Source organism: Melopsittacus undulatus, chromosome 9, assembly GCF_012275295.1.
Source record: "Melopsittacus undulatus isolate bMelUnd1 chromosome 9, bMelUnd1.mat.Z, whole genome shotgun sequence".
Classification (NCBI taxonomy): Eukaryota; Metazoa; Chordata; class Aves; order Psittaciformes; family Psittaculidae; genus Melopsittacus; species Melopsittacus undulatus.
The window spans coordinates 38,703,643-38,717,521 of record NC_047535.1 but is presented as its reverse complement, the minus strand read 5'-3'; the positions used below and the strand labels follow the sequence as shown (position 1 = coordinate 38,717,521).

At 49.0% G+C, this 13,879-nt stretch overlaps 1 protein-coding gene across 3 annotated transcripts in view; it reads right to left on the bottom strand.

Annotated features, from left to right (window-relative positions):
* DAG1 (dystroglycan 1) overlaps positions 1–13,879 on the bottom strand; it is a 52,700-nt gene that overhangs the window by 29,569 nt on the left and 9,252 nt on the right. The window contains exon 1 of one of the 3 annotated variants that reach the window (XM_005141571.3): positions 1,256–1,394. The exons of the other annotated variants lie outside the window; for them this stretch is intronic. The gene's annotated coding sequence lies outside the window, so the exon portion shown is untranslated. Of the gene's footprint in view, positions 1–1,255; positions 1,395–13,879 lie in introns of those variants that run through there. 3 annotated transcript variants of the gene reach the window in all.

Here is a 13,879-nt window from a genome sequence, read left to right as displayed (position 1 = left end):
TAAACTGCTTATCACAGTATGTCCCATTCAGCCTCCAGAAAGGGAGAGCAATTCCAATCCCCAGGTGGCAAGCGCAGCAATTAGGTACCCAATTATGTGCACCAAAGCTTTGCTTATGTTGTTTTACTTCAGTGATTATATAGTATTTCCTTGGCTTACTGTCACTAAAAGACTTTAAGTCCAGAAACAACCTGTAAGGTCTCAGCTGAGACCTGGCTGCACGTTGTATGGCATGCAGAAGCATCCAGATGTGGGCAGGTGATTTCCAAGTCATTCAACAGAACCCATTACAAAGCCTGGTCACAGCCCTCATCATTTCCTCACCTGGAGGGGCTAGGCTTAAAGTTTTAAACTAAAACCACAGTTACACTGCAGACAGGCTCAGCCTCCAGCTCCATCTCTGGAAAGCAGCTCTGGATTGGCACTTGAGCCTCTTCTGGACTTAATAACGGGCTGTCAGGGGAAAATGTGGTTTAGCAGCTCAGTCCATCCCTTATAAAGCAGAGACATCGTGCCAAAAATAAGCTGGCTTACTAGTTAGAGTGACTAACCATTCACTTAGCAGTCTCTGATGATCAACGCCCTATCTGCACCACAGCATCACCACCCTCACCGGCTGCACACTGGACAGGAGAGGATACTCCCTCCATGAAGGTGTTTCACATAAAGCAGTTAGCTGTTTTTACAGTAGTAGATGGCCAGGACTCTTCTGCCAGCCTCCCCACAGGAAACAATTTCTTCCAGCTCAGACAAGGTCTCTAGTGTAGCTTTGCTGCATCTGCAGCCCTTTCTGCTTAAGGGGCTGGGCTCCCCCAGCAGTTCCGTACCTGGCACTTCCCAAAGTCATGTACGACAACAGCTACAACAGCTGGTCAGCAGCTGTGGGGAGAAAAATTACTGTAATGTTCAAGAATGATGCAGTTTTGGGACTTCTCATATATAACCATAAATTCAGTGCTATCCTCCAAAGGCCTTTGCTACCCTATTGCAGCAAAGCCCAGAGCAAACAAAACTATATTACAGAACTGAAGTACCTTCCACAAAAAAACAGGGAAAAACCAAGCTTTCAGAGATGCCTGGTGCCTCCCACTGCAGGGCAGCTGCAGGAGACAGGCTGCCTCTCAGTTATTCTTCACAACCTTATTCCAGCTGGAAGGTTTGCTTCCCCTCAACAGCACATGATGTTGCTCTAAGGTAACACAGGCAATTCCCAAAACATCAAGGTTACAAAGTGAGTTTAAACAAGTCCGAATACCTGAGAATCAAGGTTGTCCATGAGCTGGTCACAGGAAGCACCACCACAATTCACTCCTATTCTTCACCCTTATTCCAGCTCCTTGTTCTCTCTCCCTCTGAGACAGGCAAGCCTTTCACCCATCCATGGCTGTCAGCGAGCAGCCCAGGAGAGACAGGGCAGGATCCTGCTCCAGGGCTGCGGTGGCCAGTGGCAGCACCTCCCTTCTTCCCTCCCACTCTCAGCAGTGATTCAGCCCCTAGGGCTCGGCTGGAAAAGGCCCTGGACAGGATCTTTGCAAACCTTAACTGGGCAGATCAAGTCTATAAAGCACTGGTGAACTGGGAGCCTTTCAGACGCCTGTAACCTGATAAGATACATGAGATAGAGGGCATTTTTGCTGGAGAGATGGCACATCCTTGCTGCCAACCTTCCATTGTGCCAGGCCAAGTACCTCTCAATGCAGGCAGTTAGGTCCTATTTGGTTTTTTAAATGCTGACAACCTAAAGCTGCCTTGGTTGGTTTTTTATCCTTTAACTCTTGGAAATTTTTGTACTGCTTTTGATGAAAACCCCAAACAAAGCCTGAGGCAGGGACACAGCATGGGAAATTCCAGTGCAAGCAATTAAGTTCAAGAGTTAAATGCAACTCCACTGTCAGTCAGCCTCTCCTCTGCAACAGCAGTGTCACTGCAACTGGTGTGGCCAAGACACTGCTCCTTCACACAGGCCTGTCAAGGAAGAGCTACCACAGCAGCTAAAGCAGGCTACCCCACACCAGTGACAGACTGAATCCACTCCAAATGGGAATGAGTTTGGGGAAGTCCTGCAAGAGTGAGCTCTGGCCAAATCACTTCAATTGGGAGGCAACTCCTTTGGAATGTGCTAAGGGGTTTACAGCATCCAGACGTGCGTGCTCCTATGCTACACTATGCTCCATCCCAGCCCCCGATGAACAATTCCCCTTGAAGGCAGCTCCATGGGAACATTACTCACGGGCTGACCCACTTCCAGCCATGAGGCAAGCAGGCTGAAGAGATGCCTCTTTGGGATGCTGGTTTCCAATGGGTCCACAATCAAGGGGGCACAGAGAATGCACTTGGTGGGAGCACAACAGCACTGTGATTAGCATCACTTCTAAAACTGGTACCTTCTTGACCACAGAATCTAAACTATATTAAAACCTGAAGGAAGCACCTCCCAATGCACTGTTTGCCTGAGCAGTTTGAAAATACCATTTTGCTGCTGCAAAAAGTTATGATCCTGAGATCTTTTCTCAGTGCCATAGTGCTGCCTGCTCCATCACGCTCACTGCTTTTCTTCCTTCACAAAGCTATTTCTTTCTTCCACTGCGCTTACACAAAACCAAGAAACAAGCTGAAGAAAAACCGATAAGAGCACTCGTGCCTTCACTTTATTTATTTATTTTTAAAGATACCAGCTATCTACATCTGCAGTGTCCTTACAAAGATACTGGAAATGGGTGCCCCAAGGCACTGCAGGCAACAGCACTTTCCAGACCAGCTGAAGCAGCCTAGCAAAACACCCCACAAGTCATTGAAGGAGAGGTCTAATCGCATCACCTACAGTCTATAGCTTATTGTGGGTATTGCAAACACCAGCACACAGAACACGAGTGGATGTGAAGTGCTGGGATAACTCATGCTCTGACACAAGCTCGTCAGCTGGAATGAAAGTTTAGAGGCTGGGAAAAGCATCCATAATGTCACTTGTGACAGCAGGTTTGCTCTGCTTGTAACATGCCCTGCCAACACACCCGGGAAAAGCTGCTTAGAGATCAACCGATAAAGGCTTTTCACCATTCAGCCTGTTATTTCATGTAAATCAGGTTGGCCTGCTACAAAAAGGCATCTCCATATGAAGAGCAAGGTGCTCAAAAAGCCCAGAGCAGCCTCATCAAGACAAGTTTAAGAAGTACTGTAACCAGGGCAGAACCCCTTCAGCCCACAACCCCCCCACGACCAGAAGGTCCTGCTCCCCTTTCAGTGGGTGCAGTTCTGCACTCCAGAGCTGCAGCCTTCTCACACACTTGTCAATGCAGGTGATCTCCAAGTACAACCACCTTAAAACGGGGTTTGTCCACAGAGATAATTCCAGGCTCTTCTGAGACATGAAGTTGTGTTTTGAAAAGCAACAGTGCATCGAATTCAATTAACTAATCGAGTCTGCCTTCCACTTGGGCAAGGTGGAAGCCAGATTGCCCAGAGCCCATCTCCAAGATGTAACATGTTATTCACTAGGTATGCTGCTGTGACCCTTCCAGTGGGTGACCTCGAGGGTCTGCCTCCACCCCACACTCCTGCCGGGTGCCTGGAGCAGGGAGTCCTGCACAGACCATGCCACGATGCAGGGAAAGGATGGGAAAACCACACCGCTGTTATCTTGAACCCCGGTAGAGGCTGGAGGGGGTTGGAGAGGACACACACAAACCGAGCCAGAGGCAAACAGTAGCTCTTTAGAGGAATAAACCACTCGTCAGCCTGTCATGATTGATAAGTACATCTGCCAGTCCCCACCTGCTGCTCACATTCCTGGCATTTCTTTCTGCAGCATTTTCTCCCTGAGAAGGGACTTGCTGCTTATCAACTGCTGCAGAGGAGATTTAAAGGTAGGAAACAGGCCCCAGCTTAAACAAAATGAAGAGATTTCAGGCCCCTAGCACACCAGTGGTTCTTGCATCACATCAGGGAGCCTGCTGCAGGGGGTTATTCCAGGAGCCATAGAAGATTCAGAAACTTGTAATGGGTGTTAAGCACTCCCATTTGCTCATTACTGCCATCATACCTTTATTAAATTCCTTGCAGATAAAGCAGGGGCTCCAGAAAACCTCTGTAGCCTCCAGCCATGCATGCCAAAGGCATTTTCTGTCCTGGTCAACCACCCCTAGAACAAAAGGGAGATAAGGGTGAACACACGCCAGCCTCTCCAGCAGGGTGAAGGCTTCACTGCCTTTCCCACAGCGGAGGGCTGATGAGCACAGACAGCCGGGAGGGCTGCAGGACAGCTGCTCACAGCAGTGACAGACAGTCCTGGGAATGGAGGAGCTGGAGTTCCGCTCTGGTCCTCAGCCCTGGACACAGGCTGGAGGTCCCTCATTAGTTTTAACACAGCAAGAAGGTGAAGGAAAATAGACTGGTACAATTATAGCAGAGCCGCTGAGTAGAAGGCTGAAGCAGATCTGCTCTGGAGCCAGGCTGAGAGCTGGGCTGGGGCAGCCTGGACAAGAGAAGGCTCCTTGAGGGGAGACCTGAGAGCAGCTCCAGTGCCTAAAGGGGGTACAGGAAACCTGGAGAGGGGCTTGGGACAAGGGCCTGTAGGGACAGGCCAAGCGGAATGGCTTGAACCTGCCAGAGCAGAGACTGAGCTGAGCTCTTAGGCAGAAGCTGTTCCCTGTGAGGGTGCTGAGGCGCTGGCACAGGGTGCCCAGAGAAGCTGTGGCTGCCCCATCCCTGGCAGTGTTCAAGGCCAGGTTGGACACAGGGGCTTGGAGCAGCTGCTGCAGTGGAAGGGCTCCCTGCCCATGGCAAGGGGTTGGAGCTGGATGAGCTTTAAGCTCCCTTCAACCCAAACCAGTCTGAGATTCATGATTTTATGAACATAAACCTCTGTGCTGTCAGCTCTGAGGTGCTCTCAAGAACTCAGTGTCTTTAAGATCCCAACCTCTCTGTCAAACTATCAAAGATCAAAATTAGCTATTAGGATCAAGTTTATTAGAGCACATACTCATGCTGAAATCCTATCAGCCTGGTTGCTGCAGGGAGCCAAGGCAAGGCTGGGTTTCTGGAACCCAGGTGCCCCAGCACCCATCTAAACGTGATTTCCTTTCACTGAAAGATGAACACACACAACTGCAAACATGTCTATGAGTTTTTGCTTTGGGAAGGAGGGAGAAGGCAGCAGGAAATAAATGCACCTTTCCCCATGAAACTGAACTGCAGTTTCAGACTGCAGTGGTTATTTCCATCTACAGGCAGATAGGGAGCGGTGCCTTTACAAACTAGCATGAATGCCATATAAAATGGGCTTATCCTGGATGTTCCTGGGGAACAGCCCAGCCCCGAGAGCTGGGGCTTGGCAAGCAGGACCCCCCAAACCCCATGAGTACAGCTGGCTACACCCCTCTGCGGAGCAGCTTACCAACCAGCTCCTGAAGGTACGTCCCCAAGATGCCATGCTCGCTGTGTCCAAGGAACCAGAAGTTAGCCATGGTGAGGGGAAGGGAGGCCAAGCCAGGTGTGAGCAGCATTTGATTAGCTGGCTAATGGGTGCAGCTGTCCTCCGGTTTTACAGCTCTTGGAGGAAATTTAAACAGGAACTTTCTATAAATTAACTGCCCATAAAATGAGCATGTTTTCAATGCACACCAGAAGGTCAGGAAAGGTCTGCTCAGCCTCCCGTTCCCAGGACACGGCAAACAGCCTCCGCAGTTGGAGTTTCTCCTTCCGAAGCAGGAGAATGTGGATTTAGCCTATGCAGTAGTGAGCTGGTGAAAGCACACTCGTGAAGCAATCAAAGTCATTCTTGATTCACAGCAAGCTAATAATTTATGTTTCCCCTAAAATCCCCAATGCAATCCAGATGTTTAAGCAGACTTTGTCCCAGAAAACAAATGATACAACAGCCTTGGAAAGACAGCCGAAGTCCTCATCACAAGGCTGTTTGCAGGAGCAACAAACACACTGATCTCACCTCCTTCCAGGTCTGAAACCTGAAAGAGATAAGGTGGTTATAGACACTCTTGACCAACCCCTCTGGCTTCCTCTTCCTCAAGAGGATATTCTGGTGATAAAAACATAGGTACAATTTTTACAGATGAGAGGTCCCCAGTTTTGAGGAAACCAGAAGGATGGAAAAGCGAGGGAGAAACCAGCACAGCAAGTGTGGGAAAACACAGACTGGTTTGGGTTGGCAGGGACCTTAAAGCTCATCCAGTTCCAATCCTCTGCCACAGGCAGGGACCCCTTCCACTGGAGCAGCTGCTCCAAGCCCCTGTGTCCAACCTGGCCTTGAACACTGCCAGGGATGGGGCAGCCACAGCTTCTCTGGGCACCCTGTGCCAGCGCCTCAGCACCCTCACAGGGAACAGCTTCTATCTCAGATCTGCTCGGGGTGCACAAGGAGGATGGGTACACGGTGGGATGCTCATTCCCAAGGTCACCCAGAGCAGTGGGAGGAGAGCCCTGGCAGCAAGGGCCTGCAAAGGGCTGTTTTACCGGCAGACAGGCTGCTCCTCCTGGGAAAGGAGGAGTGAGTGCTTTGGCAAGGGGCCGAATTCCTCTGGCAACATGAAGAGCAAGTCGGCAGCGGCACCTGTCCCAGCATAAGGGACCCATGCCAGCTGGGAAGGAGGTCTGGTCTCAGACCCCAGGCAGCCCCCCAGCACCCCGCTCAAGGACCCACAGGGGATTTGTTACACTGGGGGGCTCAGGGCAGAGCCCTCCTGGCACATTGGCTCTCATAGCCTGCCGGCACCAGCTTGAAGATGCAGCATGCCAGGGAAGAAGCTGTCCAAAAGACCTATGGAAATGTTTGGAAGAGATGAAAATAGAGCTTGGGAAGTTAACACTGACCAGCCATACAACTTTTCCAGGGATATTTTAAGCATCAGTATAGTTGCATTCCAGTCCCTGAGTATATTTTCCATAAATATTTTAAGTCGCTTAGTTTCAAGACTTATTATATCAGTCAAGTGCAATGCAATGCTTCAAAGCTTAGAAGGCTGCCAGCCAAATTTGCTGCCAATTTTTGAACTGTTCTGTGTTACCTTGGGTATAACATAGGATCATCCTTGGGTGGTTTTCAGGTGCTCTTCTGCACACTTGTATTCTGTGCTGTAACATTAGGTCCCTACTGATACATCAAGCCTTGTGGATTAGCACATCTTTATTCCTAAACCAACAACAGTCGGTTTATTTTCAAATCTATGGGGTTTTTTTTCCTTTTTACAGGCCAATAAGCACAAGAAAACACACCAGTAATCCTGCATGCAGAGTAACTCTCCAGAACTAGGTATTTTTGTCAGTGACAAAGCCACAGTACATACAACTGGCAGCAATTCCTGGGAGCTCTATCTGAGCAGAACACAAGGCTGCCAGAAAACAAGGGCTGCACGTAACAAGCCAACTATACCATGGGCATGCCAAGCTCCCCGAAGACACAGCAAAGCAGTGTGCAGGGGGAAAACAGATCATCCTGCATCCTGACCTGGGTACCCTGCCTGCAACCAGGTCTAGACCCATATGCTTCTTCAACATGCTGTATTCACAGTGACATATAACCCTCTGCAAAGGGTTTTATATCAGGCAAAACAGGAGAATGCAGACAGTTGTGGTTTTGGAAGGTCCAAAGGACCAGCAAACAGAAGGGTAAGGCTAAAGGCAAGATCCTGCACCCCAGCTCTGCCACTCCAAACTTGCAGTCCATCAGGAATATGGATTCTTGTGCATCAGAGATACCAACAAAATACAGCTTAACATTCACAGAGCGCAGATTTCCACCAGTGCTTTACAGTATACAAATATGAATATTCACAAATAAATCCAAACCTGCTTAATCCAAGGAACACATAGCTGTGGCCAAGCATGTGTTTTCTTTGGAGCACAGACCAGACGCTCTGAGCCTGGTTGCCTTACTTTGGTTTGAAAGCCAGATTTAAGTCAACCAAACAGATAACCAAGCTGAAACATCAATCCTCACCACAAACCTTTCTGGTTTTGAAGCTCTTGCTACTGAAAGGGGGAAAACACCCTGAAGGTACTGCACTCATCTCTACCACCCAGATGAGGAGATGGCATGCTGGTGGAGCAGGTAGCTGCCTGCCAGCGCTCCTCTGAGCTATCAACTAAATCAGGTTAGAGGTGCTCTGTGACCATTCAGCAGGAATGGGGCTAGATGACCCCTCTCTTATCTCCTTTCCCATCCTTAACAGCTCAGGCTGTAAATTCTTCAGGGACAGACCTGCTGGCCATGGCTAGCTGCAGCTTTCACAGGGAGCCACAGCAGCACTTCCAACCACTCCAGCATAAGGATGCTGGGTAAACCTAAAAACTATGGAAAATGTGAATAAATGCATGCAGCCTGCACCTAAGAAGCTACTTAACTGGACACAGGTAGAGGAACAGAAACTGAAATGAAGTGTCTTTGGTGTTAGGATACCCAACAAGTGTCACAGAATGGTAGGGGAGCTTTAGGGTGTGGGGACTTGAGATTGCCTAAGTAACAGGATCAGATTTGGGTAGGGATGCAGCAGAGTTGAAACCAATGAGCAAAAAGCAATTAAGAGGGCTGTTATTTGGGAACCTGGGTACAGGGAGGGAGGGGGCAATGAAGACATGGGTCCTGAAATAGAGAAAAAATGGAAAATAGGTATGGTATAAAGAACAAAGGAGGACTGAACTCCTTTTGGTAGCAGTAGGAGCACCTAGGGACAGCCACAACCCAGTGTGCAGTTGAACCCCCCCAGGGTGCCAGGGAACCCCCTGGACAACCTGCTGGTCTCTCCACACAGGCTATATACAAGACACTTGCTGTGGGAGGGCAAACCGGGACGAACTCACACGCTAACATGAAGTGGCATGGGCAGGAAGGGTGACAGATTTGCAATTCAACAGTACTGTGATTTGTCAGATTTAGCAGTAATAATTACTACCTTTAGAACTGTAAGCGTGCAAAATGCTCTAAAATTAGTATCAGTGGTGTTTAGTAGTGAATCAATTAGACAGTCAATAACTCAACTAGGTTCTCAGCAGAGCACTGCTTCATGAATTCTTCATGCACTGTGAGACCCCTCCCCGCAGTCCTGTGTTCAGCTCTGAGGCCCCAAACACAAGCGGGACATAGAGCTGCTGGGGCAAGTCCAGATGAGGCCAAGGTGTTCTGAGGGCTGGAGCAGCTCTGCCCTGGGGACAGACTGAGAGAGATGGAGAAGAGAAGGGTCCAGGGAGACCTTAGAGCAGCTTCCAACCTAAAGGGGCTGAGAAGAAAGTTGGAGGGAGACTTTTTATGAGGGCATGTAGGGATAGGACAAAGGGGAATGGCTTTAAATTGACAGAGGGGAGATGGAGATTAAATATAAAAGAGATTAGATATAAGGCAGAAGCTCTTCCCTGTGAGGGTGCTGAGGCGCTGGCATAGGGTGCCCAGAGAAGCTGTGGCTGCCCCATCCCTGGCAGTGTTCAAGGCCAGGTTGGATGGGGTTTGGAGCAGCTGCTCCAGTGGAAGGGGTCCCTGCCTGCAGGGGGTTGGAACTGGATGAGCTTTAAGGTCCCTTCCAACCCAAACCAGTCTGGGATTCTGTGATAATTGTAGTCTCTCAAATCAGCTGTGTCTCCAGCCTGCAGCCCAAAGGGCTGGATCAAACCAGATGCTCAGCCCCAGGGCTAGCTGCTATCTATGTATCTCAGTTAAGCAGAGGAGCTTGGTTAAGCCTGCGTGGGCAGATGCAACATGGGCTGCTTGTGTCACACGTTTGTGCAATGCCCAACACAAAGAGGCTGTGACCCACCACCGAAAGCTGTGCACACCACCACACCGCTGGCCGCAGTTCTAATAGCTTCTAATAATAACCCAGGATAAAGAGCTTCAAAGTTTTAAGTACCTGTGTAAAGCACACCTGCAATTAGAGAGACTCTCCTCCACCACACCACATCAGCAAGACCAGATAGCAGGCCACAGGGCCACCGCGGGTCCTCCTACCCTTCGAGAAGGGCTGACCTAAATGTTCCCTCTCTCAGACTCAGGTGGCAAGAGGAAAATGAGCCGGTCTCATTAATTTCACCTCCCGCTGCCTGGTGAACTTCTCTGCAATGAAAAACATGATTCAAAGCTATGCCAGTGACCTGGCAACTTGAATCTTCTCTGAAGCAGGAGGCAGCAAACATGATGCTGCAGCATCACTCACCTAATGGCCAAGCTCTGCTCTGGCTCCCCAGAGTTCCCCAAGTCATTCACCTGGGGATTTATTTAAAATGCAGTTAGAACACCCAGCAAGGGAACAGTTTCTCTGCAGAGTGCTTTATGCAGTAGAAGGGCACATCGCCCATCGTCAGCTGATGGCTCAGCAAAGACTCTTCCAATATGGACCCTGAGACCAGAACACCACCAGCTCCTCCCTTCAGCTTCCTCAGAGCCTCACCGGCACCAAATACACCCGAGCACCCAGTTTTCCTGTGATTTCCAGAGTTTGAGTTTATTTTTTAATCCGATAGCAACAGTAGAAGACTATAAAAAAACCTCACACTGGCCTGAGCAGCTTCGGAGTCTAAAATAAACATGCCAAGCCCTATTTGCGATGGAGTAAAAATAGCTTGTTTCTCATCCCTTCCCAGGACCTCTGCTTCGAACACAAAAGCTTTACAGGTTAACTATGAGAATACCAGACATGCAAGGAACATCTTGATTTGAGCTTTGCACTGTTTGGAAGAGTTCAGAAACCCACCTTGGCCGCACAGCAAAGGCACGCACCCTCAAAGCTCATGTCCCGCCCAGGGCTAAAGGCCAGGCACTGCCAATTCCCTTTAATAGAAGCTACTGTCCTCCTAGAAGAAAATAAACCCAACACGTCACTGGAATTACATCTTGTGCTCTGTCTTGGCTGGATACTTTTGAAATGACACTTATTCCAAAGAGTATTAACTATAAAATCTAGTGCAAAGCTGTGCTGCAGCCAGACGGGCTCCCCAGGAAGCAAGCGAGCACAATCAGTGTCTGCATCAAAAGGAGAAGAGAGACCGTGACTGGTTTGGCTCACAAGAGCATCACTTCATAGGAAGTTCTGATAAATTAACTTTTTTCCAGGGCCTAAATGTACCTCACCTGGTACCTGTGATGCTCAGGCCTGAAGAGAACAGGAAAAACAGATCTAGGAGAGCAGCACCGCAGGAAAGCCATCACAAACCTAGGTTTGATCATTACATCATTTCTAATGACAGATCAGCCAGACCCACAGACACCAACCTATTTATGACTTGGCCTTAAAAAGGGGCCAGAGGAGACTCTGCAGCGCATCTGAAACCTGCTGGTATTTATACATGCACTGAAAGGCACCCCAGGGAAAAGCACCCCAGCCCCATGAGCCAAGTGCGCAGGAGCCACCGGCCCTGGAGCCTGCCCACCAGTGCCCAGCTGCCGGCACATCTCCCTACAAGGCAGGGCTGGCTGCGGCACATGCAGCCATCCATCTGCTGCCTGCCTGCCTCACCTCACCACAGCCAGAGTGCTCCAGCCCACCCCAGGCAGCACAAAGCAGGCACTGGTTCTGTGGCACCTGCTGGCAAACACCGTGTTCCGGCACTGCCTCCACTTTCGCCATTAGAATTCATCTCCAGAAACCTGGGTTCCAATTGAGTTGGCATAAATTAAGCAGCGATGTGGGGCTTTGGGTGAGATGCAGCAGCATCTCAGAGGAGCTCTTAGCACAGCCACGCTTATTTTAAGTGACAGGAACAAGAAAAACAAATTTGCTTGCTAAATACACACTTAGTTGAGCTAGTTGTATTGAAAAGTTCAACATTTCTGGTTATGCTGTGTCCTTAAACACGTCCACAGCAGGTCAAAGGCCAGCATCTAGCAGCAGCTGTCACACAAGTCCCAAAGGTTTACAGCTCTTGACTAAAGTCAATCTTGCACATTGTCTTGAGTCAAAGGCTTCAAGAGATGGGAAAGCCACAGTCACCTTCTTTCCATTAAGCACCCTAGTAAATAAATGAGAGAAAAGTGCACCTTTTCCAGGTTTTACTTTGTTGGCTTCCTCTTCCTCCTCTTGTTACATGCAGACTTTCATCATTTAGTGTCAAAACCATCTCAGAGAACAAGGAGAGAGATCTTTCCAGCTCTCTTGTCCCACCTGCCTACAAACAATTCTTAAGTCACCCCACCAGATGCTCCAAGGTAAAAAAATCACAGCTTGTCATATTTACATTAATATTTTGTGTTAGCTGTTACATAAATACTGCTGCTTTTGAAGGAGGCTCCTCTGGAGTCCCCTGCTCTCCCCACCTGCCATCACTTCCCATTCTTTTACCTTATTCTGTAAGCATAGGACTCCCAGAAAGAATTTTTCTTCTTGTCAGGTAGGCACTGGTGTAACAGCCCGGCCACCAAACAAGCACCAGATAAGTGAGACACCAGTGATCCCACCCTGTGTGCACAACCCAGCATTTCAGCTCGTACTTCCACCCTCCCATGCACACGTAACAGTGACAGTCCCATTCCTGATGTGAGGCGATGCAGTGCATCATGCTTCCTTCCTACTCCAGTGCACTTTTCCTCCTATTCAGTGGCCCACAAAGATCTCAGGAGATCACGCAACACCAGCAGCACTCATTCTTCCATGTTGGCAAAGGAGCTGGAAACTAAAGGTTTTTTAGAGAAAGGAATGGCTGAACATTCTCCTCGACTCTTCTTCACATGGCATATGTGCCCTGTCCTGCTTGAAGATCCATAGCAGCATCGTGGCCAGCTTCACAGTCATTTTAAGCTCGTGTTCTTTGTATAGGAAGCATTTCCACCTCTCCCATCCCACTCCTCTCTCCTGTTTGTGGTGGTGCAAGTGTTACAACCACAGAGAAGTGGATGAGGAAAACTGACACACACCAAAGAAACACAGCAAGGGACAAAACAAGAGGCCGGCTTCCATCTGGCTCAGTTTCCTGGCTGCATGCAGGGTCTACAAGACCACTTCTCTTTTTCCCCTGCACCAGCACAAGTGAAAAGCAGGACCTCTTGGGCCAGCAGCAGCAACTCAAACTAACTGAGAAGCTAAGCATGCCAAGTCTGGACCCTGTAAAACTGTGCCATGCAAGAGCACTGCACAAAGTCACATAGGAAAACACAATTCCGAAAGAGAAAAAGAAATTAAACTAGTTTCAGCTGGACATCTCCCATTCATTTCCCACTATTGTCCTAAGCTGCATCCATGCAGCACATACTGACAGCGAGGGCCACCACCCACAGCCAGCTGCATCCTGGTAGCAGACAGAGCAAATCCCTTACAGTAGGAGCCTCTGACTGGATCTATCCCACATTAACAGTACGCTTGAGCACTTATGGGCACAGCAGCAAGCAGGCAAGCGACCCGACACAGGTTTGCTCTCAGGCAATAAGGCACTTTAAAAGACATCTAAAAATACATTAAATGCTTTTCTCATGTGACTTTTCTATGCAAGGGACTGCTCTAAAGCCTGCCAACAGCAAATGGAACAAGACACTGCTGCAAGACCTCCTTCCTGCACCAACAGCCTCCACATCATCAACTTGTTGGAGTCCAGCAAACCAGCCTATGATAAAAACCCGGAGCATTATGCAGCCTGCTTGGCAGCATCAGGTACTGCTGAAGCACCGTTTTCCCCAAAGGGCTGTGCTTCCATTCAGGATCACCACCCTGATGGGGAGCTGCACTGTTTTGCCTTGTTTCTGCTCCAGAAAGATCTTTAACTAGTTACACCCAGAAGAGCTCAAATGCATGCTCCTCCCAACCAAGCATAAAGAAGACAAATAACTTCCCGGCTCTGCTGACACAGGTAATTCCTCTCCATTGAGGAGAAGCGAGGTAAATAGGACAACTGTTTGCCTTTCAAAGTGCTTTGTAAGTCAGCTCAGCTGGCTGCTACCACAAAGCCCAAGCAA